Consider the following 27,964-nt stretch of genomic DNA (forward strand, 5'->3'; position numbering starts at 1 on the left):
ATATATGAGAGGTACCCCTTAACTGAACATCAAGGGAAATAGGGTTGTCTAACCAGTGAACTAGAAATATTCCCCTGAGTGAGAATGATTAAAAGAGGCCAACAAGGGGTCAAGGAAAAACAATACCACAATACAAATATATATGAAGAATTCTTACAATTTATTGAAACACACAAATGTTAAAAGGAGAGTGGTCCCAAAGATTGGAGTCCACTCAGCAAAATTAAAACAATATTAAAACAATAAAAATGGGTTTCAATTTCGGCCAGCAAGATTGAATCACAAAGACAGAAAAAACAGTAAGACATAAAATTTGTGCAATACTTATTGTATATTCGGACTCTATTGTATACACCTAAGCTATATGTACTGTGATACAATATATCAGCGAAGATGTCGAGATCCTGAATTATACTGTGTGTAGCGTCGACGCGTTTTGGTGGTTTTCCAAATTATTGTCCACCTTTATCAAGACACCTTTTGGTTTCTGTCGTGGTGTAGGGGTCTATATAATTGCCCTAAAGGAGTGAACATACAGTAAGGTTTGGTGAGTGCATAATCATAAACATTTATCATGCATAATACAATTAAATGCTTTACATTTAACTACTGTTGCAGAGCTATACATATGGATGATAAACTGTTGTAGTAGCTTCTATATGACCAGGTTTGCTACTCTCGATGGAACATTCTGAGCTGAAACATTTTAAGCTAAGAGAACAGGGTGCATACAATTTGAAAACTTTAAAAAAAATGCTCTTGCCGTATTTTGATCCGTAGATCTACCATCCTAATACATGCATGCATACATTTGCAAAAATCTACTTGGTTCACAATTCCTTACAGAGTGGCTATTCACACTTTTTGACCATCTGCTTTATTCTCAGATTCTTCTAGGGAATGGCCTGGTATTTAATTGTTTGTAGTTTCTTTAGACAGTTGTCTGTTTTACCTGGCCACTAAGCTAAAGAAATCTCTACCTCGATCTAGTTTGTTAGAAAGGTGGGAAGGAAGGTTTGTCACGGTTTTTGACAGATGAAGGTATATACCAGATTGACGAGTCTGAAATACTCAGGTCTATTATCTCAATTATATATAACCAAAAAGGGGCAATTACCTTGAAGTCCGTGTGTTCACGTAGTATTTCTATATTATTTAATTTTTGAAAGCCAATTCTATTGAGTTGTTTCTTTGGCTCATATGTCCAATTTCATACTCCTGTAAATCACAAATATGTGATAAGTTTTACACTGATATAAGTAGTGATTTTTAATCTCGTTTTTGTAAAAAGTTTTGTAGGTATTGTAGACAAAGGCTGGACATACCTGTAGGTAAAATGCCTAGGCATATGATAAGTTCAGAGTTGTTATGCCAAAAAACTGTATTGCTGGTCGTCTTTACATAGTTAAAATCCAGAGGCGCCTAAGTCTTGTCCTTTGCAGGATTAGATTCCGTTTCTCTAGACAAAGTGTATAAAGATCAAATGTGGGTAAGTTGGAGACAATGTTATTAGGGAATTGCTAGTCCATCAAATTGCATGCGCTTACCTAATGTTCCGCTAAGAACTGCTCGCTTCTCTGGGTATATTCAATGTTGAAATTATGGAACCAGAGGCATTAACATCATGTCCTCGTGTTATAGGGATCTAAGAATCAGAGAGGGAGAGAAAAAGGGTCTGACGGTTAAAAAGTACCCTGTTTGGTTCAATCCCCGTTATAATCTATCATCCTATCCTAATACTGGCGCTTACCTGTTGTTTTGCGATGGACTGCCTGCTTCTCTGGTTCTGCGGGAAATGCCCGGTGACAGAGAGCGCCGTCTTTTAATACTCCATCTCGTGTTTGATTCGTCCAAAAATTACCCAATCGGGTTGATCCTAGTCTAAGCCTCTAGATTAGCATACTAGGGCTTGAGTTGATGTGTCCCTATTGGTGAGTTTCTTTATGGTGTTATCCCATTGGCTTAGGACAAACTGTCAAGGAACTGGGTCATGTGACAGAGGGGTGGGTCATGTCTCGGAAAGAGAATGTGTATGTGGAGGTCCTAAAGGCCACCTGTTTCCTTCTCTGGTTGTTTTGTTGTAGCAGATGTTTCTGCATTCGCCGCGGATATGTTGACAGACTATGTGAGACTTACTTTATCTGTGTATGTTTGTGAAGTTATGGCCATACCGTTATATGTTTCTAGTTTGGAACCTATATAAGGGAGCTGGGGTCTAGAGATGGCGTAAGCCCGTACGTAATCTAGCTATGGAAATTCTGCAGGGCGAGTGTCATAGTCTTAATCAACTATCTTATAAAACTTTTAGATGGAATGAAATGAGTTTAGAATTTGATAATTCGTAAGAGGAAAGTAGCTCAGGTGATAGTATGGTGACTTGTGTTCTTATGGTATATTTCATGTTTACTTGGGGATGGACGCTGATACGTAGCATATTGGTATTCGATGGATGCTGAGAGCAGGTGACCAGGAATAAGATTCATGTAGGTGCTATTTTAGAGAGGGAATATCTCTAGATATATATATATATAAGGTGATTAACATGTAGAGTTATAGAGGCAGGGTGGCAATTATGGGCTTATTAACTCAGGCGATCTAGATACATTTTGTCCAATCCTCCCTGGTGTTTAAACCTTTGAGGATGGTATTCAAGAAACAGAAATACCACTGTTCCCTGGTTTTTCTCAATTTATCAGTGTCTCAGCCTCGTCTGGTAGTTCTTATCTTCTCTAGAACGAACCAGCGTAGATCATCACAAGTGTGATTCTCCTGTTTGAAGTGTTCTGTTAAGGGCGCACTGCTTTTGTTTGTGCGAATGGCAGATTTATGCTCTAGGACTCTGAGTCTAAGTTCCCTACTGGTTTCCCCCACGTAACCAAGGTTGCAGGGGCAGATCAGTAGGTACACCAAATTTTGGCTCCTGCAGTTGTTGAATGTCCTAGGGGTTAGGGTTTTGCCATTAAATTCCAGACTGCTGCCTGTAATGCAGTGCTGGCATATCGAACAGGTCCCACATTTGTGGTTGCCTGAGGCTATTGGCCCTGTCAAAGTTCGTTGGGTTTCAATTGGTGGTTTGTATGTGTGAACAAGGCTATTGCGTAGGGTTTTATTTCTGCGGTAAGAAAACAGAGGTTTGTTAAGTTGGGTTTCATGGTTGAAGTTAATGATGCGCCAGTTCCTGTTGACAATGTTCTTAATTTGATTACTCAGGTGTGAGAACTGGGTTACAAAGACTATCTTGTCTGGATCATTTTTCTTGTGTATTTTATTTTGATCGAGGAGACTGTCTCGGTCGTAAAATCTTGCCCGTTTGAGAGAGTTTTTTATTAATTTATGGGGATAGCCTCTTTCCTTGAGTTTTTTTGTTGTGTTCTCGGAGTGTCTATAGAAATCTTCGAGGTTCGAGCAGTTGCGTCTCAATCTAAGGAATTCTCCAAAGGGCACATTGTCCCTTTGTGCTTTGGGGTGATTGCTCGAGTAGTGGAGGAGTGAGTTCTTGTCCGTTGGCTTGGTGAAAAGCTCCACTTTCAAGAAACCCTCCTCTTCTTTAATAGCTATATCCAGAAATTCTACCCTGGAGTTGCTTTGGTGGCCTGTGAATCTGAGGTTGGGGTCTCCGAGGTTGAGCCATTCTAGAAAGCTAGCAAGCTCCTCGCTGGCACCGCTCCAGATGAAGATGATATCATCTATGTAGCGGTGCCAGCAGGAGATGTTCTCAAAAAAGGGGGCTACCTCGTTGAATATATGTTTGAGTTCGAACTCACCCACATATAGGCAGGCCAGACTTGGGGCGCATGTGGCCCCCATACTGGTCCCCTTCGTCTGTAGGTATAGGTCATCTTTGAAAAGGAAGAAATTTCTCTTGAGAATAAGATGGATACATGACATGATGAAAATGTCGTCACCTCCATGAAGGTCCTCTGTTTCTAATAAGGAGGCTATAACTTCCAGGGTGTTATTTTGGGGGATGTTCGTATATAAGGCTTCTATATCTAGGGTGACCAAGAGTTGGGTCACCCTATTGAAGCTTTTGCCCTCAAAAACTGAGATAGCATGCGAGGTGTCTTTGAGGTAGGACTTTTGTTTCTTTACAATAGGTTGTAAGAAAAAGTCTACATACCTACTTAATGGTTCCAGAATGGACCCTATGCCACTAATAATTGGTCTCATGGGTGGATCAATGGGATTCTTATGGATCTTGGGGAGTCCATACATTGCAGGGGTAACTGGGTGTTGATTGAGGAGAAATTTGTATTCGTTTTCACTAATGGCACCACTATTCTTGCCCTCACTCAAGAGTTGGGTTCCTTCGCATTTTAATTTGCTCAATTCTTGGGACCTAGATTTCTGGTAGTGTTCCCTAACACTTAGGAGTTCTTTCATCTTAATGTCATACTTGTCAGTGTCAAATATGACAATTCCCCCACCCTTATCGGCGGGTTTTATTGTCAACTCCTCACTTTTTTGTAAATTGTTGAGAGCGTCTCTCTGTGCTTTGGAAAAATTATTGTTACCATGTGTCTTTTTGGAGAAGAGATTTTTGATTTCTACTTCAACAACCCTCTCGAACACCTCTTCATTTTTATCTATTGTCAACGGACAAGAACTCACTTCTCCACTACTCGAGCAATCACCCGAAAGCACAAAGGGACAATGTGCCCTTTGGAGAATTCCTTAGATTGAGACGCAACTGCTCGAACCTCGAAGATTTCTATAGACACTCCGAGAACACAACAAAAAAACTCAAGGAAAGAGGCTATCCCCATAAATTAATAAAAAACTCTCTCAAACGGGCAAGATTTTACGACCGAGACAGTCTCCTCGATCAAAATAAAATACACAAGAAAAATGATCCAGACAAGATAGTCTTTGTAACCCAGTTCTCACACCTGAGTAATCAAATTAAGAACATTGTCAACAGGAACTGGCGCATCATTAACTTCAACCATGAAACCCAACTTAACAAACCTCTGTTTTCTTACCGCAGAAATAAAACCCTACGCAATAGCCTTGTTCACACATACAAACCACCAATTGAAACCCAACGAACTTTGACAGGGCCAATAGCCTCAGGCAACCACAAATGTGGGACCTGTTCGATATGCCAGCACTGCATTACAGGCAGCAGTCTGGAATTTAATGGCAAAACCCTAACCCCTAGGACATTCAACAACTGCAGGAGCCAAAATTTGGTGTACCTACTGATCTGCCCCTGCAACCTTGGTTACGTGGGGGAAACCAGTAGGGAACTTACAGCCTGATTCATGAAGCGAAATAGCGCCCGCAATGGCTGCGAAAATGCAATTGCGGGTGCAAAATACGGAATCGGCATTCAAGAACAAAATAGCGAATTCGCAAACACAGAATAGCGATTATAATAGCGATTACGCTATAATAGTCGCAGAGTCCCGGTAGTCGAGCATTAGCGATACGGAAATAGCGACCAACCACGGAATCTGCGAAATGAATAGCGAAACGCAATATATTCTCAATCGGCATTCATGAAAAATATACAATAGCGGAAAACCCAAAAATCGCAATTTTACGCGGCGCAAATTAAGGACAACTCAAAGCAGGTGGTAACCATAAAAGCCATGATTAAGAAAAATTTGAAAAACAGTTGGCCAATCACCAACAGGTCCAGGCCTGACCAATCACACATAAGGACATTCAGCAGCAGCATTAGGCGTTCCACAATGCCAGGAATGTACATGGTGGTGAGGCGGCGAAGGCTACAGCGAGCAGCACGGAGGAGACGCATGAGGCAGGAAAGGATTTACCGGCAGCGGGTCACCTTGCTGGGCCAAACCAGAGAACAGATATATGCTAAATACAGGCTGAATGGGGAAATGATCATCTGGCTGATACATGAACTTGACCCCCTCATGCAGCACCCAACAAGGTGGAACAATTCGGTGCCTACACATGTGCAGGTATTGTGCAGCCTGCACCTCCTGGCCTCCGGCAGTTTCCAGGGCATAGTAGCGGCTGCTGGGGGGATATCCCAGCCCACCATGTCACGCTGCCTCCACACTTTCGTTGCCGCCATGCTCACCCAGCTCCACCGCCACATCACATTTCCCACGAGCCAACAGGAATTGGACCTGACAAAACTTCAATTTTACAATGTAGCCCATTTTCCCCATGTCCTCGGCTGCATAGACTGTACCCACGTCGCCATCTGCCCACCAGCTGCCACGGAGTATATGTACCGCAACAGGAAGTCCTACCACTCCCTCAACATACAGATGGTCTGCAATGCCAAGACCATCATCACTGACATTGTCGCCCAGTACCCAGGGAGTACCCATGACTCCTTTATCTTCAGGCACAGCGGACTCCACACACGACTGCTCAGGGGAGAGTTTGGGTAAGGACACCTACTTGGTAAGTACACTTTGTCGACAATGTCACATTGCAATGAAGTCACTGCGCTGCACAGGCAATCAACATCTGCTCCTCTCATTCAGGTGACAGTGGCTACGCCCTACGGGATTACCTCCTGACCCCTTACCTCAACCCTGCCACACCTCAGCAACGGCGCTACAATGTTGCGCACATCCGGACAAGGAACTGTATAGAAAGGACATTTGGCCTGCTCAAGAGCAGGTTCCGTATACTGCACAAGACAGGTGGGGCCATGTATTACAGTCCTGCTGCCTGCTGCCGCATTGTGGCTGTCTGTGCAATGCTTCATAACATTGCAACCAAGCGCCGGATACCTGTTGAGATCTCAGGCAGTGAATCAGAAGGGGACGACCGGCCACCAGCACATGCGCACCATGCACGCGGGGAGAACCCAGCTGAAGGCCACAGACGTCGCAACCACATCACAGCGAACAATTTCTAGCCCACCCTCTACCCCCACCCCACATATCACAATTGCATGCAGAATGTAATGATCACACAAGGCTAATGTGTGCAGCAAAATAAATATATTTGTTTCATTCACAAGAAAAAGGTAATCTGTACAACTATTTACAACCAACAGTATTCCTTCATACTGCAGTGTGCAAGTACATGGCAGGCTTATAGTCAGCCTGTGCCAGTGTTTTTCGGACAGAGTCAAGTGCGCCTCCTGCGCGTTATGCCCAGCCGCCTCTGAGGCTCATCCTCCTCCGGGGCACCTGTACCAGGCGTTGCCCTGGTGCTGCGCCTAAGTGGCGGGACTAGTGTTGCAGATTGGCTGCTGACGCTTGAAGCCCCCTCACTGCCATCGTCACCCCCTACAGTGGCAGGTAGAGCTGGAGGGTGTAGTGCCGTCACCGCGGTGGTTAGGTGCTCCAGGACCCTGGTGATGTCCTCACAGCACTGAACTAGTTGGTGCTGCTGTGTGAGTGACCGGTGTGACAACTGGGAGGTGGCATTTGCAGCCACATAATTTGACCGGCTGTAGGAGGCCAGCCGGCCCATGAGCTGGTGGTGGCGCCGGCTTGCTGCCCTGCGCTGCTTGCTCATCGCAGCAGTGTTTGCCTCCATGGCTGCAGTCATGCGGCCCATGGCCGCTGTCATGCGGTCCATGCGGTCTCCCACTCCCGCCACATTGCGCCCAATTTTGTGCAGCTGGAGCTGTATGGCTCCTTGCTGCTGTGACTGGCGCTGATGGATCCTGAGCATGCGCCTCTCTACGCTCAAACAGGCATGGCGCTGTCCATTGCCCCTCCTGCTGATTGGAGTTGTGGTGTGACGGTGAGAACTCCCACGCCTGCTCTGCTGGCCTGTCACAGTGGCTGGCCGCTGTGTTGCCGCTGTCGCAGGCCCAGATGACGTAGCACCAGCTGCAGGTGGTGTCACAGCAGGCGTTGCTGGTATGGCAGGGACTGGAGGCACATTAGTGGGGTGCCTGGCTCTGGCTGCGGGTGGGATGGCAGATGCAGAGGCCACAACGGTGGGGGGCCTGGCTTTGGCTGCGGGTGGGATGGCAGATGCAGAGGCCACAACGGTGGGGGGCCTGGCTTTGGCTGCGGGTGGGATGGCAGATGCAGAGGCCACAACGGTGGGGGGCCTGGCTTTGGCTGCGGGTGGGATGGCAGATGCAGAGGCCACAACGGTGGGGGGCCTGGCTGCTGGTGTTGTTGCAGCGGCAGGGGCTGGTGCCTGGGTTTCCGGTTGTGAATCCTCCTCCTGGGCCTCCTCATCTATCTGCAGCCTCTCGCTGTCACTGCTTTCTGCGCCACCTGTGACGGTAAGTGGATACTCATTAGTTGCATGTGACTGCCAGACGTGCTGATGTTACATGCATGCTGGGTGACATTCCCTGGATGGCTGTGGATTTGCGTACTTTGGAACCTGTCTGGCTGCATTGTGGTACTACTACATTGTGACAATGTATACGGCCCAGTGCTGTGAATCACTGGGACTCCAGTACGCACTACACAATTTATAGTGTTCCTTTATATCATTTCATTTATTTCAACATATCATGATACCACAAATTTATTACATTTCCACGATATTCATCATCAATATCATTTTTAAATCAATTAAATGTTTATGACAATAGCATAAAATAATGCCTTAACGCAACAATTTTCAAAACACAGGTTTACAGAAGAAAACAAACAAAAATGAAAGAAAAAAACCCAATGCATTTCGGGGCGCAATAGCCCCTTCGTCGGGGGTCTGAAAAAAGGAAGATACAAACAAGGAGAATATTAATCATTCGTTCTTAGAAGTGTTGCACATTTAGACCATCGAGATATGTTGTCAGCGCTTACCTAAATAATAAGAAGTAGCGTGTAGCCTGTGTCTAGTCAATATAAATGTTTTGAGCAGTTGTCTGTAAAACCAAAAGGTATGTAGACTCGTAAAGTTTCATATTCAGTGGCAACCTGTTTAATATTACAGTGGCTGAAAAAATGAATAGAAATAACGCTTTACCTGTCGAACGAGTTTAATGACGCTTCTACATTATGGAAAAGATGAAAAAAAACGGGTTTGAGAAATACATGTAACCGAAAGGACGGATACATCTGCGTTTTAATTAAATAAACAGAATTCTGAGGCTCACCTGTGTATTGTGTAAGTCTCATGAATACGTAGCGGAAACCTAAATCAAACAAACGACTGCCGTCAATACACAAATGTATATTTGTGTTCAAACATGAGAGTTGTCAAAAAGTAATTGAAGCTCATTACCTGCGAGTCTACATTTCAGGCTTCGATCTCGCTGCTGTTTCCACTCACGAAACTGGTGAAACAGAGAGATTGGGGCTGTTATATTTTCTCAACACGCTAAAAATGCGTCTGAGGGTAAAGTTTGTTCTAAGGCTTACCGTCCGATAACAGGATGTTGTTAAGAGGGAAGTATCTCCGTCGTCTAGCTCACCGACCGGAATCTCAACCAAATGCAAAAGTCCTACTTTTATTTTTAGCTCTCATGTTGGTAGAGAGTAGATATGGACAACAGACTAACTATATGGCGATATGAACCTTTAAACGTAGCAAAAAAACGAACACGCTTTAGAAGCAGTTAAGAAATAGTAAAAAATACGACCGAAAAATATGTGAGCACATTCAGCGTCCCGAAGAAAATAAATAGTCTTTCCATAGTCACGCCTGTAAATAAAATATACGTGTTTGTTGTGCATTAACCTTAGTATCCCGGGCAATGAATATACCATGTTGTACATGTGACAATCTAAATATCAACGTTACCAAATGATGTATCAGCATACAGCAATATTATTAATTCATTCATACGAGTCCTCTGATCTAAAGGAATTTTTACCTATGGTCTTGTATCTGCCTATTTACAATCTATGTACAAGTTAGAAATATGCGTTATAACAAGCAGTGTCTATTTCTCTACATCTCATTATTTCTAAAGTATATTCAAATGAAACACAATGCCTTTCTGGACAATCCCATGAACATTCAGTGTGCCCTTTGCTGTGCGAAAAGGTGCTTTGAGCTTTAGGACTATGTGGGAAATATGTGTCATTTAATATGTATGCCTATGTACATGAAGATGTCTATTAGCTTGAGCTTAAAGGAAACATGACATCTCCATCTTGTCATTCAATCCCGAAGGAACCATTGTCTGTAATTTACGGATCCAAAAAGCTTCTCTTTGCAGAAGTATCTTCGCATTGTCCATTCCTAATCTCTGGGGTACTATTTCAATGATTTGAAAGCGAAGTTGAGCTATATTGTGCTTTTTCTCAAGCCAATGTTGTGTGAGTGGTGACGTTAAGTTCTTATTGCGTATCCGACTCTTATGCTCAGTAAGTCTTAATTTCATTTTTCTATCGGTTTTACCGATGTACAGTAGCCCGCATGGGCATTTAATTGAGTAAACAACATGCTCTGAATCACAATTTGTCGAATGTCTAAGCATGATTTTCTCTCCAGTCCGAGGATGCAGTAGAATGTTACCTGTGATTACATTGTTGCAATTTTTGCAATTAAAACACCTTGATGTCCCTTTGTGGACCAATTCTTGTTGCAATGGAGTTGGTTTATTAAGGAGTTCCTTTAAATTTTGGGCCCTTTTATATGCGAATAGTGGTCGTTCATCAAATAATGTACCAAAATCCTTTTCAGCCAATAGTATCTCCCATCTCCTTGAGATTGTCCTTTTTATGTCTCTTGATGCGGTTGAATATTTGGAAACAAACACCATTCTAGTGCTTGAAGTTTTAGTTTTCTTTTTTAGAAGTTCTGTTCTCGGTGTTGTCTTCATTTTTTCTAGATGTGCCTCAAGTAGTTTTTTTGGATAACCTCTATCGATTTATTTCTGTTTTTGTTCTTGTAAACTCTTATCACACTGTTCTGAATTAGAAGAAATTCGTTTGATCCGCATGAACTGCGATACTGGCAAATTGTTTATCAAACTGGCTGGATGAAAACTAGTATACAGTAACGCCGTGTTTTTGTCTGTTTCCTTTTTGTATAATCTTGTCTGAATAGAATCGTCTTTGATTTCTACAAGAACATCTAAGAATGGTAATGCTGTACTGCTTACGTTATGGGTAAATTGGATCCTCGGGTCCACAAGATTCAAACTGTTGATATTGTTGAGGAGTTCAGATTTGGAACGCTTCCAAATAATAAAGATGTCATCTATGTAGCGTCTGTAATAAATCAAACCTTGTTGCCAAGTTGGGTCCTCTAGAATGTAATCCAGCTCGAATTTTGCCATATACACATTGGCATATATACATGCCCCTGGAAAGCCCATTGCTGTGCCTGTCAATTGATTATAGTACTTATCTTGCCACACAAAGTAACTGTTGAGTAAGCAGAATTCCAGTAGTTGCAGTAGGAATATTTTTAGCTCATTTGGTTTGTCTGTTCTAAGGAGAGCCCACTCCATGGCTTCTATCCCTTGTTTATGTGGTATGGACGTATATAACGCCGTGACGTCTATAGTACAAAGAGTCCATTCCATACATCCTGTTGTGTCAATGTCTGCAAGACTTCTAAGGAAGTCGGATGTGTCCTGTAAATAAGTTGGCCAATTTTGAATGAATGGTTGCATATGTGAGTCTATGAAGATGCCTAAATTCTCAAATATAGATGAACAGCCTGATACTATTGGCCTAAAGGGAGGATCATTGATGTTTTTGTGTATCTTAGGCAAGAAATAGATTCTTGGTCTCCTTGGATAGATTTGCTTGAGATACCGCTTTGTAGTGTTATCTATCCAGTGCAATTCCTCCGCTTTATTGAGTATCTCATCCAGGATTTGAACAATCATGGGTGTTGGATCTTGTTCGAGCTGAGCATAAGTATTGGCATCTTTTACGTGTTCATCACCTTTTCGTGTATAAAATGTTGAGTCCATTATAACGAGTCCTCCTCCCTTGTCTGCCTTTTGTATTGTGATGTCATTGTTTTTTGCTAAATGTTTGAGGGTGCTCTGTTCTGCTCTTGTCAAATTATTCAATTTCCTTTTGTAATTGATTTTATTCAGATCCGCTTTAACCAGAATTTCAAAGGTGTCCAAGCTTTTATGTGATACTGGTGCCATGAATTGACTTTTGGGTTTAAATGGTCAGTCCGTCTCATCTGTTTTTTCCATTGGATTCACAACTGTAAAGTAATACTTCAATCTGAGGACTCTCATGAATTTGAAAAAAGATATTTCTGTCTCTAACTCGTTAGATTGATATGTTCTGACAAATGAGATTCCTTTATTCAGAAGTTTTTCTTCAAAATCAGAGAGTGGGTATTTGGAAATGTTTATTACGAGTTTTTTGTCTGACTCCGCAATCCCGTTTTCTTCAACTGATCTCTCTCCTTCTCTTTCTCCTTTTCTTTTTCCTTTTCCTCTTCTCGTCTTATTTCTTGTTGTATTAAATACAAATCCGGTGGTTTGTGTGATGCTTGATCCTTCTCTAACGCAGTTTGGTTTCTTGTAGCTCTTTCCCATATTTATCTAAACCAAACTGCGTAAGTTTAAACGCGACACTATCGATTATAAACTTAATGAAACTTACACGTGGGCAGAAGTTTATGCAAAGAGAAGGTACACTGGTAGGAAACAACAGCCAGCTTCTTCTGACGAGAGTGTCGTATCGGACAGTGAATTAAGTACCGCGCGACAACCAATAGTACCCCAATCATCACAAGCAACAGTTCAAACCTCCAATCTAACAGAGAGTGCATCTGGCACGTCATCAACTTCTTTTTTAGAGAAGGATCAAGCATCACACAAACCACCGGATTTGTATTTAATACAACAAGAAATAAGACGAGAAGAGGAAAAGGAAAAAGAAAAGGAGAAAGAGAAGGAGAGAGATCAGTTGAAGAAAACGGGATTGCGGAGTCAGACAAAAAACTCGTAATAAACATTTCCAAATACCCACTCTCTGATTTTGAAGAAAAACTTCTGAATAAAGGAATCTCATTTGTCAGAACATATCAATCTAACGAGTTAGAGACAGAAATATCTTTTTTCAAATTCATGAGAGTCCTCAGATTGAAGTATTACTTTACAGTTGTGAATCCAATGGAAAAAACAGATGAGACGGACAGACCATTTAAACCCAAAAGTCAATTCATGGCACCAGTATCACATAAAAGCTTGGACACCTTTGACATTCTGGTTAAAGCGGATCTGAATAAAATCAATTACAGAAGGAAATTGAATAATTTGACAAGAGCAGAACAGAGCACCCTCAAACGTTTAGCAAAAAACAATGACATCACAATACAAAAGGCAGACAAGGGAGGAGGACTCGTTATAATGGACTCAGCGTTTTATACACGAAAAGGTGATGAACACGTAAAAGATGCCAATACTTATGCTCAGCTCGAACAAGATCCAACACCCATGATTGTTCAAATCCTGGATGAGATACTCAATAAAGCGGAGGAATTGCACTGGATAGATAACACTACAAAGCGGTATCTCAAGCAAATCTATCCAAGGAGACCAAGAATCTATTTCTTGCCTAAGATACACAAAAACATCAATGATCCTCCCTTTAGGCCAATAGTATCAGGCTGTTCATCTATATTTGAGAATTTAGGCATCTTCATAGACTCACATATGCAACCATTCATTCAAAATTGGCCAACTTATTTACAGGACACATCCGACTTCCTTAGAAGTCTTGCAGACATTGACACAACAGGATGTATGGAATGGACTCTTTGTACTATAGACGTCACGGCGTTATATACGTCCATACCACATAAACAAGGGATAGAAGCCATGGAGTGAGCTCTCCTTAGAACAGACAAACCAAATGAGCTAAAAATATTCCTACTGCAACTACTGGAATTCTGCTTACTCAACAGTTACTTTGTGTGGCAAGATAAGTACTATAATCAATTGACAGGCACAGCAATGGGCTTTCCAGGGGCATGTATATATGCCAATGTGTATATGGCAAAATTCGAGCTGGATTACATTCTAGAGGACCCAACTTGGCAACAAGGTTTGATTTATTACAGACGCTACATAGATGACATCTTTATTATTTGGAAGCGTTCCAAATCTGAACTCTTCAACAATATCAACAGTTTGAATCTTGTGGACCCGAGGATCCAATTTACACATAACGTAAGCAGTACAGCATTACCATTCTTAGATGTTCTTGTAGAAATCAAAGACGATTCTATTCAGACAAGATTATACAAAAAGGAAACAGACAAAAACACGGCGTTACTGTATACTAGTTTTCATCCAGCCAGTTTGATAAACAATTTGCCAGTATCGCAGTTCATGCGGATCAAACGAATTTCTTCTAATTCAGAACAGTGTGATAAGAGTTTACAAGAACAAAAACAGAAATACCTCGATAGAGGTTATCCAAAAAAACTACTTGAGGCACATCTAGAAAAAATGAAGACAACACCGAGAACAGAACTTCTAAAAAAGAAAACTAAAACTTCAAGCACTAGAATGGTGTTTGTTTCCAAATATTCAACCGCATCAAGAGACATAAAAAGGACAATCTCAAGGAGATGGGAGATCCTATTGGCTGAAAAGGATTTTGGTACATTATTTGATGAACGACCACTATTCGCATATAAAAGGGCCCAAAATGTAAAGGAACTCCTTAATAAACCAACTCCACTGCAACAAGAATTGGTCCACAAAGGGACATCAAGGTGTTTTAATTGCAAAAATTGCAACAATGTAATCACAGGTAACATTCTACTGCATCCTCAGACTGGAGAGAAAATCATGCTTAGACATTCGACAAATTGTGATTCAGAGCATGTTGTTTACTCAATTAAATGCCCATGCGGGCTACTGTACATCGGTAAAACCGATAGAAAAATGAAATTAAGACTTACTGAGCATAAGAGTCGGATACGCAATAAGAACTTAACGTCACCACTCACACAACATTGGCTTGAGAAAAAGCACAATATAGCTCAACTTCGCTTTCAAATCATTGAAATAGTACCCCAGAGATTAGGAATGGACAATGCGAAGATACTTCTGCAAAGAGAAGCTCTTTGGATCCGTAAATTACAGACAATGGTTCCTTCGGGATTGAATGACAAGATGGAGATGTCATGTTTCCTTTAAGCTCAAGCTAATAGACATCTTCATGTACATAGGCATACATATTAAATGACACATATTTCCCACATAGTCCTAAAGCTCAAAGCACCTTTTCGCACAGCAAAGGGCACACTGAATGTTCATGGGATTGTCCAGAAAGGCATTGTGTTTCATGTGAATATACTTTAGAAATAATGAGATGTAGAGAAATAGACACTGCTTGTTATAACGCATATTTCTAACTTGTACATAGATTGTAAATAGGCAGATACAAGACCATAGGTAAAAATTTCTTCAGATCAGAGGACTCGTATGAATGAATTAATAATATTGCTGTATGCTGATACATCATTTGGTAACGTTGGTATTTAGATTGTCACCTTTACAACATGGTATATGGATTGCCCGGGATACTAAGGTTAATGCACAACAAACACGTATATTTTATTTACAGGCGTGACTATGGAAAGACTATTTATTTTCTTCGGGACGCTGAATGTGCTCACATATTTTTCGGTCGTATTTTTTACTATTTCTTAACTGCTTCTAAAGCGTGTTCGTTTTTTTGCTACGTTTAAAGGTTCATATCGCCATATATTTATAACTACAAAAGTTTACAAACATAGTTAGTCTGTTGTCCATATCTACTCTCTACCAACATGAGAGCTAAAAATAAAAGTAGGACTTTTGCATTTGGTTGAGATTCCGGTCGGTGAGCTAGACGACGGAGATAGTTCCCTCTTAACAACATCCTGTTATCGGACGGTAAGCCTTAGAACAAACTTTACCCTCAGACGCATTTTTAGCGTGTTGAGAAATTATAACAGCCCCAATCTCTCTGTTTCACCAGTTTCGTGAGTGGAAACAGCAGCGAGATCGAAGCCTGAAATGTAGACTCGCAGGTAATGAGCTTCGATTACTTTTTGACAACTCTCATGTTTGAACACAAATATACATTTGTGTATTGACGGCAGTCGTTTGTTTGATTTAGGTTTCCGCTACGTATTCATGAGACTTACACAATACACAGGTGAGCCTCAGAATTCTGTTTATTTAATTAAAACGCAAATGTATCCGTCCTTTCGGTCACATGTATTTCTCAAACCCGTTTTTTTTCATCTTTTCCATAATGTAGAAGCGTCATTAAACTCGTTCGACAGGTAAAGCGTTATTTCTATTCATTTTTTCAGCCACTGTAATATTAAACAGGTTGCCACTGAATATGAAACTTTACGAGTCTACATACCTTTTGGTTTTACAGACAACTGCTCAAAACATTTATATTGACTAGACACAGGCTACACGCTACTTCTTATTATTTAGGTAAGCGCTGACAACATATCTCGATGGTCTAAATGTGCAACACTTCTAAGAACGAATGATTAATATTCTGCTTGTTTGTATCTTCCTTTTTTCAGACCCCCGACGAAGGGGCTATTGCGCCCCGAAATGCATTGGGTTTTTTTCTTTCATTTTTGTTTGTTTTCTTCTGTAAACCTGTGTTTTGAAAATTGTTGCGTTAAGGCATTATTTTATGCTATTGTCATAAACATTTCATTGATTTAAAAATGATATTGATGATGAATATCGTGGAAATGTAATACATTTGTGGTATCATGATATGTTGAAATAAATGAAATGATATAAAGGAACACTATAAATTGTGTAGTGCGTACTGGAGTCCCAGTGATTCACAGCACTGGGCCATATACATTGTTACTTTACCAGTGGGCAGGCACTAATCTGGTACAGCACACTTATCGCGCTAAACGTTTTGAACTAAAACAGAAATCTGAGTGCAGCACCCTTCCTCATTCATTTTCACTACTACATTGTGGACATACTACATCTCCCACAATGCTTCAGGGAATTCCCTGATGCGCAACAAAGGCATGACTAAGGGCCAATAAGTGAGCCTATTTGGTCAGGGACGGTCATAGGGGACAGGATCGCAGTCGCATGCCACTTACCTTGGGTGTCTTGGGTGGGGCGGGAGGAGTCCAGAGGTGTGACACCAACGCACGCCTCCCTCTCAAGGGTGTTCTCGACCTGGTCCTCCAAGGGTGTGTTGGGAGGGACTGTCGGTCCGCCACCTCCAGTGCCCGATGCCTCTCCACGGCGCTCCGCCACCCTCTCCTTGGCACGACCTCGGAGGTCATACCATCGCTTTTTGAGCTCCTCCAATGACCTATCGGCCACACCCACGGAGTTCACGCTGGAGGCTATTCCCAGCCAGATCCTCCGTTTGTCTTGCTCTGGGACCTTCCTGGAGTTGATCCCGAAGAGTCTGTTGTGGTTGGCCACCACCCCTTCTATCAGGTTCTCGAGCTCCTGCTCTGAGAACTTCAGTTTCCTCTTACGCCCTGCGCTGTTGCTGGGGCCAGGAACAGGTTCCTCAGACATGGCAGCAGTTAGGTCGTTAGTAAAGTCGTTAGTGAAGTCGCTATCACTAGTTTAGCTGCTGCTTTCCGACTTGCTCCCTCGAAGGTTTGCCTCACTGTGGTGTTTGGGGGTGGGAACTGCCTGCTTCCTGGTTGTGATGTCATCACTGTGCTCGAAAAGCGACTTCCCGTTTTCCCGATCGCGTGAGATTGCGAGTCGCATTCCCGATCGCACGAGATTGCGAGTCGCATTCCCGATCGCACGAGATTGCGACTCGCATTCCCGACACAGGTAGCCGGGAATAGCGATTTTTCTGCGATTGGAGTTAGTCGCTAACGGATTTAGCGCCCGCGTGCGAGTCGCTATTTTTTTCCCGTAATGTACATGAATGCCGTTTTGCGTGTCCTCAATAGCGAGTCGCTATGAATCGCTATTAGGGCCACGCAATACGGCCCGTACATGAATCAGGCTGTTTGACTCAGAGTCCTAGAGCATAAATCTGCCATTCGCACAAACAAAAGCAGTGCGCCCTTAACAGAACACTTCAAACAGGAGAATCACACTTGTGATGATCTACGCTGGTTCGTTCTAGAGAAGATAAGAACTACCAGACGAGGCGGAGACACTGATAAATTGAGAAAAACCAGGGAACAGTGGTATTTCTGTTTCTTGAATACCATCCTCAAAGGTTTAAACACCAGGGAGGATTGGACAAAATGTATCTAGATCGCCTGAGTTAATAAGCCCATAATTGCCACCCTGCCCCTATAACTCTACATGTTAATCACCTTATATATATATATCTAGAGATATTCCCTCTCTAAAATAGCACCTACATGAATCTTATTCCTGGTCACCTGCTATCAGCATCCATCAAATACCAATATGCTACGTATCAGCGTCCATCCCCAAGTAAACATGAAATATACCATAAGAACACAAGTCACCATACTATCACCTGAGCTACTTTCCTCTTACGAATTATCAAATTCTAAACTAATTTCATTCCATCTAAAAGTTTTATAAGATAGCTGAATAAGACTATGACACTCGCCCTGTAGAATTTCCATAGCTAGATTACGTACGGGCTTACGCCATCTCTAGACCCCAGCTCCCTTATATAGGTTCCAAACTAGAAACATATAACGGTATGGCCATAACTTCACAAACATACACAGATAAAGTAAGTCTCACATAGTCTGTCAACATATCCGCGGCGAATGCAGAAACATCTGCAAGAACAAAACAACCAGAGAAGGAAACAGGTGGCCTTTAGGACCTCCACATACACATTCTCTTTCTGAGACATGACCCACCCCTCTGTCACATGACCCAGTTCCTTGACAGTTTGTCCTAAGCCAATGGGATAACACCATAAAGAAACTCACCAATAGGGACACATCAACTCAAGCCCTAGTATGCTAATCTAGAGGCTTAGACTAGGATCAACCCGATTGGGTAATTTTTGGACGAATCAAACGCGAGATGGAGTATTAAAAGACGGCGCTCTCTGTCACCGGGCATTTCCCGCAGAACCAGAGAAGCAGGCAGTCCATCGCAAAACAACAGGTACGCGCCAGCATTAGGATAGGATGATAGATTATAACGGGGATTGAACCAAACAGGGTACTTTTTAACCGTCAGACCCTTTTTCTCTCCCTCTCTGATTCTTAGAACCCTATAACACGAGGACATGATGTTAATGCCTCTGGTTCCATAATTTTAACATTGAATATACCCAGAGAAGCGAGCAGTTCTTAGCGGAACATTAGGTAAGCGCATGCAATTTGATGGCCACTCGGACTAGCAATTCCCTAATAACATTGTCTCCAACTTACCCACATTTGATCTTTATACACTTTGTCTAGAGAAACGGAATCTAATCCTGCAAAGGACAAGACTTAGGCGCCTCTGGATTTTAACTATGTAAAGACGACCAGCAATACAGTTTTTTGGCATAACAACTCTGAACTTATCATATGCCTAGGCATTTTACCTACAGGTATGTCCAGCCTTTGTCTACAATACCTACAAAACTTTTTACAAAAACGAGATTAAAAATCACTACTTATATCAGTGTAAAACTTATCACATATTTGTGATTTACAGGAGTATGAAATTGGACATATGAGCCAAAGAAACAACTCAATAGAATTGGCTTTCAAAAATTAAATAATATAGAAATACTACGTGAACACACAGACTTCAAGGTAATTGCCCCTTTTTGGTTATATATAATTGAGATAATAGACCTGAGTATTTCAGACTCGTCAATCTGGTATACACCTTCATCTGTCAAAAACCGTGACAAACCTTCCTTCCCACCTTTCTAACAAACTAGATCGAGGTAGAGATTTCTTTAGCTTAGTGGCCAGGTAAAACAGCCCCCCCTTATAGACAACTGTCTAAAGAAACTACAAACAATTAAATACCAGGCCATTCCCTAGAAGAATCTGAGAATAAAGCAGATGGTCAAAAAGTGTGAATAGCCACTCTGTAAGGAATTGTGAACCAAGTAGATTTTTGCAAATGTATGCATGCATGTATTAGGATGGTAGATCTACGGATCAAAATACGGCAAGAGCATTTTTTTTAAAGTTTTCAAATTGTATGCACCCTGTTCTCTTAGCTTAAAATGTTTCAGCTCAGAATGTTCCATCGAGAGTAGCAAACCTGGTCATATAGAAGCTACTACAACAGTTTATCATCCATATGTATAGCTCTGCAACAGTAGTTAAATGTAAAGCATTTAATTGTATTATGCATGATAAATGTTTATGATTATGCACTCACCAAACCTTACTGTATGTTCACTCCTTTAGGGCAATTATATAGACCCCTACACCACGACAGAAACCAAAAGGTGTCTTGATAAAGGTGGACAATAATTTGGAAAACCACCGAAACGCGTCGACGCTACACACAGTATAATTCAGGATCTCGACATCTTCGCTGATATATTGTATCACAGTACATATAGCTTAGGTGTATACAATAGAGTCCGAATATACAATAAGTATTGCACAAATTTTATGTCTTACTGTTTTTTCTGTCTTTGTGATTCAATCTTGCTGGCTGAAATTGAAACCCCTTTTTATTGTTTTAATATTGTTTTAATTTTGCTGAGTGGACTCCAATCTTTGGGACCACTCTCCTTTTAACATTTGTATGTTTCAATAAATTGTAAGAATTCTTCATATATATTTGTATTGTGGTATTGTTTTTCCTTGACTCCTTGTTGGCATCCTGCATCTCTAACATTGTGGCGGGCGGTGCACTCTGCACTGCACGCCACAATGTTAGGGAGGCATGTTGTACACTTCCATGCACAACATGGCAGGCACCGCGTGGAGCCTGCCATGTTGTGCATGGAACTGCAGGGGGGTACCTATGGTACCCCCATGTGCACCCCCCACTCTCCCAGAGTCCTTGGGGGCCAGCAACGGGCCCCCCTAGCAGGCTCCACATGCCTTTCCGTGGTGACAATGCCGCCACGGAAAGGCATTCCTAAATGCACATAGTAATATGGAATAGGCTGCAATATGGTGGCGGTGTCAAACAGACACCGCCACCATATTGCAGCCTATTCCGCCCGGTCGCAAGTCGACCGGGGCAGAAATGCAGCAGACGGTCTTTCCGTCCCCCGCAAACCCCCCAGCCATAATAATATGGCGGGGGGGTCTTTTCTACAAGGATGACGGGCGAATTGGTCACTGCCGGCCTGGCGGAGGCAATCCGCCCGCCATCCTAATGGGGCCCTATGTGTGGTGCATGAGGGTATTGGATGATGAGTGAGTGGTGGGGTCAGGAGTGAATTAATGTGTGAATATTAAAAAAAGCCTGGCACTTGAGGTCTAAAAAAACTTTTAATGGGCCTCCATGCTGGTATTGTTAAAAGAGGTGTGTGGTGGAGGTATTTTGTATTTAATGTACTATACCTCTCATGTGCGTTGACATATTTCTAAGCGAAGGCGTCTTCTTCAGGACGGGGTGCACAGATCACCACCTTTCTCACGTCAGGATGAATAATGGGGTTAATTGCCAACACTATATGCCTAAGAAATGCAAGAGATAGACTAAATGTGCCTATCTGTTTAATTTTTACTCATAAGTACCTACATTGAGTATTGTGTTGGCTGTCCACCCTGCAACACCCATAGAAAAAAACGCTGTCCTAAACTCGCAGGAGTGAAGCCAATAGGAGGCCAGTAAGCAATGTATGCAAGGAAAACCAAGATTCCTATCATGGAAAAATAGTGAAAATCCTTCTTTGACAACGCTTTTGCTGTTTACATGTGCACTTCATTGCGCAGCACAAATAGAAATAGAAATTTGTCAATCAATCTTTGCTAATGTGCCTGAAGGGGTCCCTCCTTGCACATAAATATTCTTGCCCTGAACCCAGACACACTTGCCCTACCCTGCTAAGGTGCCTGCCTTTGTGCCACCCTGACAAGTCAAGTGCTGTAGCATGATGAAACGCATGCCAGTACCATCAACTTGTAAACATGGTGCATGCCTGTGTCTCTGAAGTAGATGGGTGCGGAGTAAATCCTGCAAGGAGAATGCCAAACTCTGTCACTTTATTGTATCTGTACCCCCTGATGCAAGAAATACGTCTGCAGTCCAACAATGCAAAAGTGTCTCAACCCTGAACAATAGCCATACTTCCTCTAGCTTGCAACATCTCACCATTGTAAATGCACGTAAGTGCAAGTGTCACTGGGTGAAAGGAATAAGGGGCAGTAAAACAGAAGCAGTACCATACCTGCATAGCAACATTTGTCAATGTGTTGTTGCAACATTAAAATGGATCTACACTGTTTGGACCATGGCAAATCAAGCATATATACCTGTCACATCATGGGCACATTGCATAAACCCTGATCTCAACTGCATGATTGCCCTACGCATGACACAATAACAATCATGTAGCGTTGCCAAGGTATTGTAGCATGCAATCCACATATCCAACACTAGACAATATGAAAAAGTTTGAAGTGGAATGAGTAGGGGTGACTCAACCTCAATGCAGTGTATAAACATAAATTACAGCTAATCTGCATTGAGAACAAAGTGGTACAACCTGCACAACTGTCACTACTGAACAGAGGACACAGCTCATGCAGCATGCAGGTAGAACTTGGCCACTCACAATTGGCATAGTTGAAACATGTTAAAAAAATAATTCAAATTCTAATTTCACATGAATGATGTTGTACAATGATTCACTATCCTGCATGTAGTAGGTGTCTCCTTTAAAACATTGTGATTGGACATTGTCACGCATGCTGCTTGTAAACTGCTTAAATGCATGATCATACTTGAGACACACATACAACAGCATCTCCCCTTTACATTACAGAGGGAGAAACATCACCTCATGTACAACAGACTGTCCCTCTCTTCAGGGATGAAGATGAAGACATTTCAACCATCGACCAGGACACCCTCCAAAAGCTGCTCAACTCCATCGGCAGCCCATCTCCGGAAGCAGGGACATCCAGCAGCATTGTGGTAGCTCAACCTCCTGCACAAAACACCCAGCAGTAACCACCTACCACCACATCTGTCTCCCTGGACCTTGAGGACCTACTTCTAACATTTCAATGCCATGTGGTAAAGGTCCAGCAGGAGATGGCTGGTCAGGTGCTGGTGGGGTTTTTACAGCCTGTCGGCCAAATTAGATGGGGCTCTTGGGTATCCTAGTCTCAATAGGGACCACCTAGAGTCCATCACAGGCACACACAGTCCGCTTCATGCTCTCCAGCATTCCCTGGTTGACATCGCTGGAGTACTGACTCAGAGACAAGAACAACTGTCCAGTCAAAGTGGCTCTAACGATGTCACCAAGCAGTTGCGTTAAATGATAATGATCATGGAGAACATGGAGGTGCAGACTTCTACAGCCATGGCTGCATACCACAGAGATGTTGCTGGAGTATTGCAAGGTCTGCAGCTTATCATCACTGCAATGCTGCATCAACCTATGGCAAAGATGAATGCTGCAGCACCTTCAACATCCAAATTTAATCCTCCTGATGTGTCACAGCCTCACAGTGCTCCAGCTAATCCTCCATCAAACACACGGGAGGCACATGACACATCAGAGGAGGAAGATGTAGATGAATCAACAATCTTGCAAAGAAGTCAGCCATAGCATTCATCTCTCTCAAATGGACTGTTTCTGCTTAGAACTATGCCTACCATCATGCCCCGGAGCATCATCATTCCACTGTCCCCTGAATTACTCTGCTACACTCACCTTGGACTTTGATCTTGATTGCCAATTTTTGCGTAGTTCCCAATGACACTGCAATCAGCCTGCTGACTGAACTCTGCCTCTCCCTCAACATGTCTCCGCACATGCCCCCCCCCAAGGATTCTATCAGGCCCCCTACCGGGCATTCACACAATGGGGTGTTGTTGCACAAAGAAATGGGCCAGCCTGCTATCTCAGTTAGTGCACATGTAAATAAACATAATTGTGTCACTAAGATGTGTGTTGCCTATGACCATTTATGTTTAAATGTGCCAACAATCAATGTACAATTGACAAAGGTAATATGCTTACTCTGTTTCCATGACAGGCATTGTGAGTGCTTGACACGTGTTACTCAACCGATGCTTTGATCTGTAAGACAACACTGTCCCAGCAACACTAAAATAATTCTTGCCCATGATGTTGATCTTGACTTGGAACAATAGTCATGTCAGTGTAAATCCACATTAAGGCGTCGATTCCGATCCGGTAAAATCACCGTCCGTACGATTCGTATCCGTAGCCATTTCCGTACGACTCGTACACACACCATACGACTCGGCGAGTACGATCCAGACCGGGTGATCAGGACGCAATTCGTACGGGCCACGTCAGGTAAGGGCGATTCGTACGGAAAAGCACACATTCACATACACACCGTACAGCTTGTACACCCCATGATCGTAGGGGTATGGCTCGTACACCTACAATCATGGGGTACGGCTCGTACAGCCCATGATCGTAGGGGTACGGCTCGTACAGCCCATGATCGTAGGGGTACGGCTCGTACAGCCCATGATCGCAGGTGTACGCACCGTACCCCTACGATCATGGGGGGTACGCACCATACCCGGGGGGGCGTTCCGTACCTGTTTCGGGGCGAACTCTGCTTCTACGGGAGTTTTCAGCTCCTGTAGAAAAAGTGTAGTACGGAGCGTACCCAACACGAATCGTACTTGCCAGGTCGGAAAAAGCAGCCGCGAATTGTACAGATGTCGTGTACAGCGGGTTCCGAGGATGAATCATACAGGGATATGATTCGTACGGTCTCTGTACGATTCGTACGGAGTACGGCTCCTGGTACGAATCGTACTTCGTCATACGTACGGGACGTTTACGGGTATGATTCGTACGGGGAAAAAACGCTCCGTACGACGTTTCGGAGTGCTTTTTACCGGATCTGAATCGACCCCTAAGTGTCTAAAAAATATGTCAACAAATATATACTTAGAAGAACTCCCCATAGTCAATGTGGAGGGCAATATGTGAATAGATGTGTGTCGTGGAATGACACATGTTAAGACAGTTCCTTCAACATGTCACATATTAGATGTTATTCCATCTAGCAGAAAGAAGAAGAATGGTGTAGGAAAGCATATCTCAAAAATTGTTACTGGTTCAAATACGTGTCCAGGTTTGCTGTAATGCACATCACAACATCCCTCGCCCAACACTTGCCAATTTGTTCACAGTGTTGCCCACAATTTAGTTGGCTGTGTAGAAACATTTAAAGAGGCATCATGAAGACTTGGGGATAATGCAAAGCATACATGCCCTACACTTCCACTTGGAGGGTGAAGCTGTTGTGGGGACCGGTGTAATCAAAGATGTCCCAAAGTATCCTGACAACATACCCACAGCATTCAACCAATGCTGTGCAGAGCACAATTCCAAAAGTGCATCCTGTATATTTATTTATTTATTTATTTATTTATTTAAACTTATAAGGCGCACAGCTACCCGCAATCTGTACTTGTAAATTATTCACATATGGATAAATATTTCTCAGACTTCTTAAGAACTCTTTTCTTAACTGAACTTTTTTTCTCGAAACATCAATTAGTTTGCTAAAAAACAAATTGTAATGCGGATTGATGGCAGCCTGTCCCTTGGAGATGCTTCAATTACATTTGTCGACATTAAAATGGATTGTGTGGCAGATGCATCTGTCATAATTCACTACCAATTCAAAAGGATATTTCCACACAGCAAAAATGAATGGGAGCACAAAGCATCAATCAATGGCAAATTTTTCTTACAAAACACACTCTTAATGATCTAAACTAATGATACTTACTCATCATACACTACACTAAACCTAACTTGTACTAATATTAAACTACACTAAACTAACTAGCTTACCTAAGACTATACACATAACAACAGCTATTAAACCTCAATCTACATCCCCCCTTAAGGCACATCCAGGATGGCACAAAGACACCTTAGCCTATACATCAACTAACTAAACATACATAGTGAACAATTATATATAATTTGTTCTTATCTTCATTAACAAGTCCAAAACATACCAACCCCCCACCCAAAGGAAAATGAAAATTAATCAAATGCACTAAAAAGAGAAAATCCAAAATCTAAAAAGCTACCTACACCAAACACTATGCTAGGCCTACACTAAATCTACACTTAACACTAACTAACTACTAAAAAAATGAAAAGAATGGTGAATAGGTGAAGGGGAACGTGGGACTATACAAGATGGGAAACTATACCTCAATTGACCATCAATAGGGGAGCCCCAGGGCCCCCCTATGTCCATGAGGTGGCTTTTAATGTCATCATTGTCTCGTTCAAGACGGGCCACATGAACATTCAAATTGTACATGAGCCTCCTCTCACTCTTTGTGAGGGCAGACCTCACTCTCTGTGTCCTGCAGCTCTGGAGGATATGCCCGGTTGTGCGCTCTGTGAGGGGGCTAGACTTTGTCTTGAAGATATGGGTGCAGCACGTGGAGCAGCTCCTGATGGTCCTGGGACAGCTGACCTTTTCTTTTGTGTGCTACGATGAATTCCTGATGGGCCAGGTATTGGCAGGCTCTGTTGCGATGTGGAGGTAGGCAGGGTAGTATGTTTTTTCCCAGCTTTCTTAGTGCTGTCCGTGGTGGACTTTCACCTGCCAGAAGCCCTTTCCTCACTGTACCTCCTAGCCATTGTGTGGAATCCCTTAGCCACATACCTGATGTGATTATAACGTTCCTTCCACTGGAGGAATAGATCCTGCTCCTCTAGGGACATGTTGTCTGGAAAAAGAGAAGTATACATGTCATGTTGCCTGATTCCAAGAACATGATGGCATCATGCATAATTTCCACACAAAAAATAGTTGAGCCGTAGGTTTGTGAACATCATCAATAACAACATGCAACTACACACATAATCCGAAAAATCTGAAACACATCAGAGCTAGAATCAGAATAAAATGTTCATGACAACATGGTTATTCCTGTGCTTGGACTAAGCTAGCACAGACTGCAGTGACAACAGTTGTTGAATTGCTGTTTGCAATATGACCGTGCAAAAAAACAACAATCGAGTCCAACAGGGGAAAGTACTGTAAGTATGAAGTATAAGAGGCCCATAGCAGACCCTGCCATTCCAAATACACAAATACAGTAGGCAGTACAGTCTGGAATCATGTCAGATGACTAATCAGAACAGTGTTAGTCATGTAGTAAAATAGAGGAAATTGAAAATCGTCATATGAGTGAGCCCTTGGATGTGTCACCAGAACTACATAGCCAGATTAGAGCATGAACACATGTACTTGCCAATTTGTGGAACAATGCCTATCACTTGACATGCATGCAAGGAAAGATGGCCTATGTTGCATGAGGCACTGTGTACCAGTATTGACCAGCACTGCATGTTTCGGTGCAATGAATCAATGAAACAGCAAAGCTGCTGCATGTCAACCACAAATGTGTCTGCACTGCTTTTCAAATAGTGGCAGTGTGAACACATGTATGCTAGTGCTAAGGAATGCACCATTGCCCAACAGTGCTATGTTGTCTGATTTATTCACATGTTAGTCAATGTTACACAGAGATAACCATTATGCACTTGTTCCATCAGTGAACTATTGTATTTTTAATTTGTGACACATTCTGATGACCTACTCGTAACATGTGAATTGGAGAACTGTTGAGCATGTCATGGTAAAGAGAATTTTATAGACATATTTTACGCACAGTTGGAAACTCAGACACTCCACGATATTGAAGGTGCCCCTTTGTGAATGGTACTGTGTGATGATGAGTGGGCTTAGCAGTGTAACAATGTCAAAAACTCAAAACCTAAATGCAGTGTGAAAGGATGTCTGATGCATGAATTGAGATTGTACTACGTTGATTTTCTCATGCATGTTTCGGCACTGAGTCTGAGATAGTCTGTATGATACTATGGTGTGACTACAACATTTTCTTGGGCTACAGGGGCCTTCTTACATACATCAGCATGGAAATGATTCACAGGGTTCCCCATCAAATACACAAGTATTTGATTTGACAGATTTATGTACCAACAACCTGTTACATTGTAAGAGTGTTCCTGCT

The 27,964-nt window shown here is 42.4% G+C and overlaps 2 long non-coding RNA genes across 2 annotated transcripts; one reads left to right on the forward strand and one right to left on the reverse strand.

Moving 5' to 3' along the window:
- Positions 1-451: 451 nt before the first annotated feature.
- LOC144761354 (uncharacterized) lies at positions 452-1,592 on the reverse strand. The gene is made up of 4 exons (XR_013595680.1): positions 1,548-1,592; positions 1,326-1,459; positions 1,118-1,218; positions 452-518 (listed from the first exon to the last, which is right to left on the reverse strand). It is a non-coding gene; the product is annotated as an uncharacterized LOC144761354 (long non-coding RNA).
- Positions 1,593-19,024: 17,432 nt separating this feature from the next.
- LOC144761355 (uncharacterized) lies at positions 19,025-19,545 on the forward strand. Its single transcript, XR_013595681.1, has 3 exons — positions 19,025-19,122; positions 19,219-19,352; positions 19,460-19,545. It is a non-coding gene; the product is annotated as an uncharacterized LOC144761355 (long non-coding RNA).
- Positions 19,546-27,964: the final 8,419 nt, after the last annotated feature.

This window comes from Lissotriton helveticus, chromosome 6 (assembly GCF_964261635.1).
Source record: "Lissotriton helveticus chromosome 6, aLisHel1.1, whole genome shotgun sequence".
Lineage (NCBI taxonomy): Eukaryota > Metazoa > Chordata > Amphibia > Caudata > Salamandridae > Lissotriton > Lissotriton helveticus.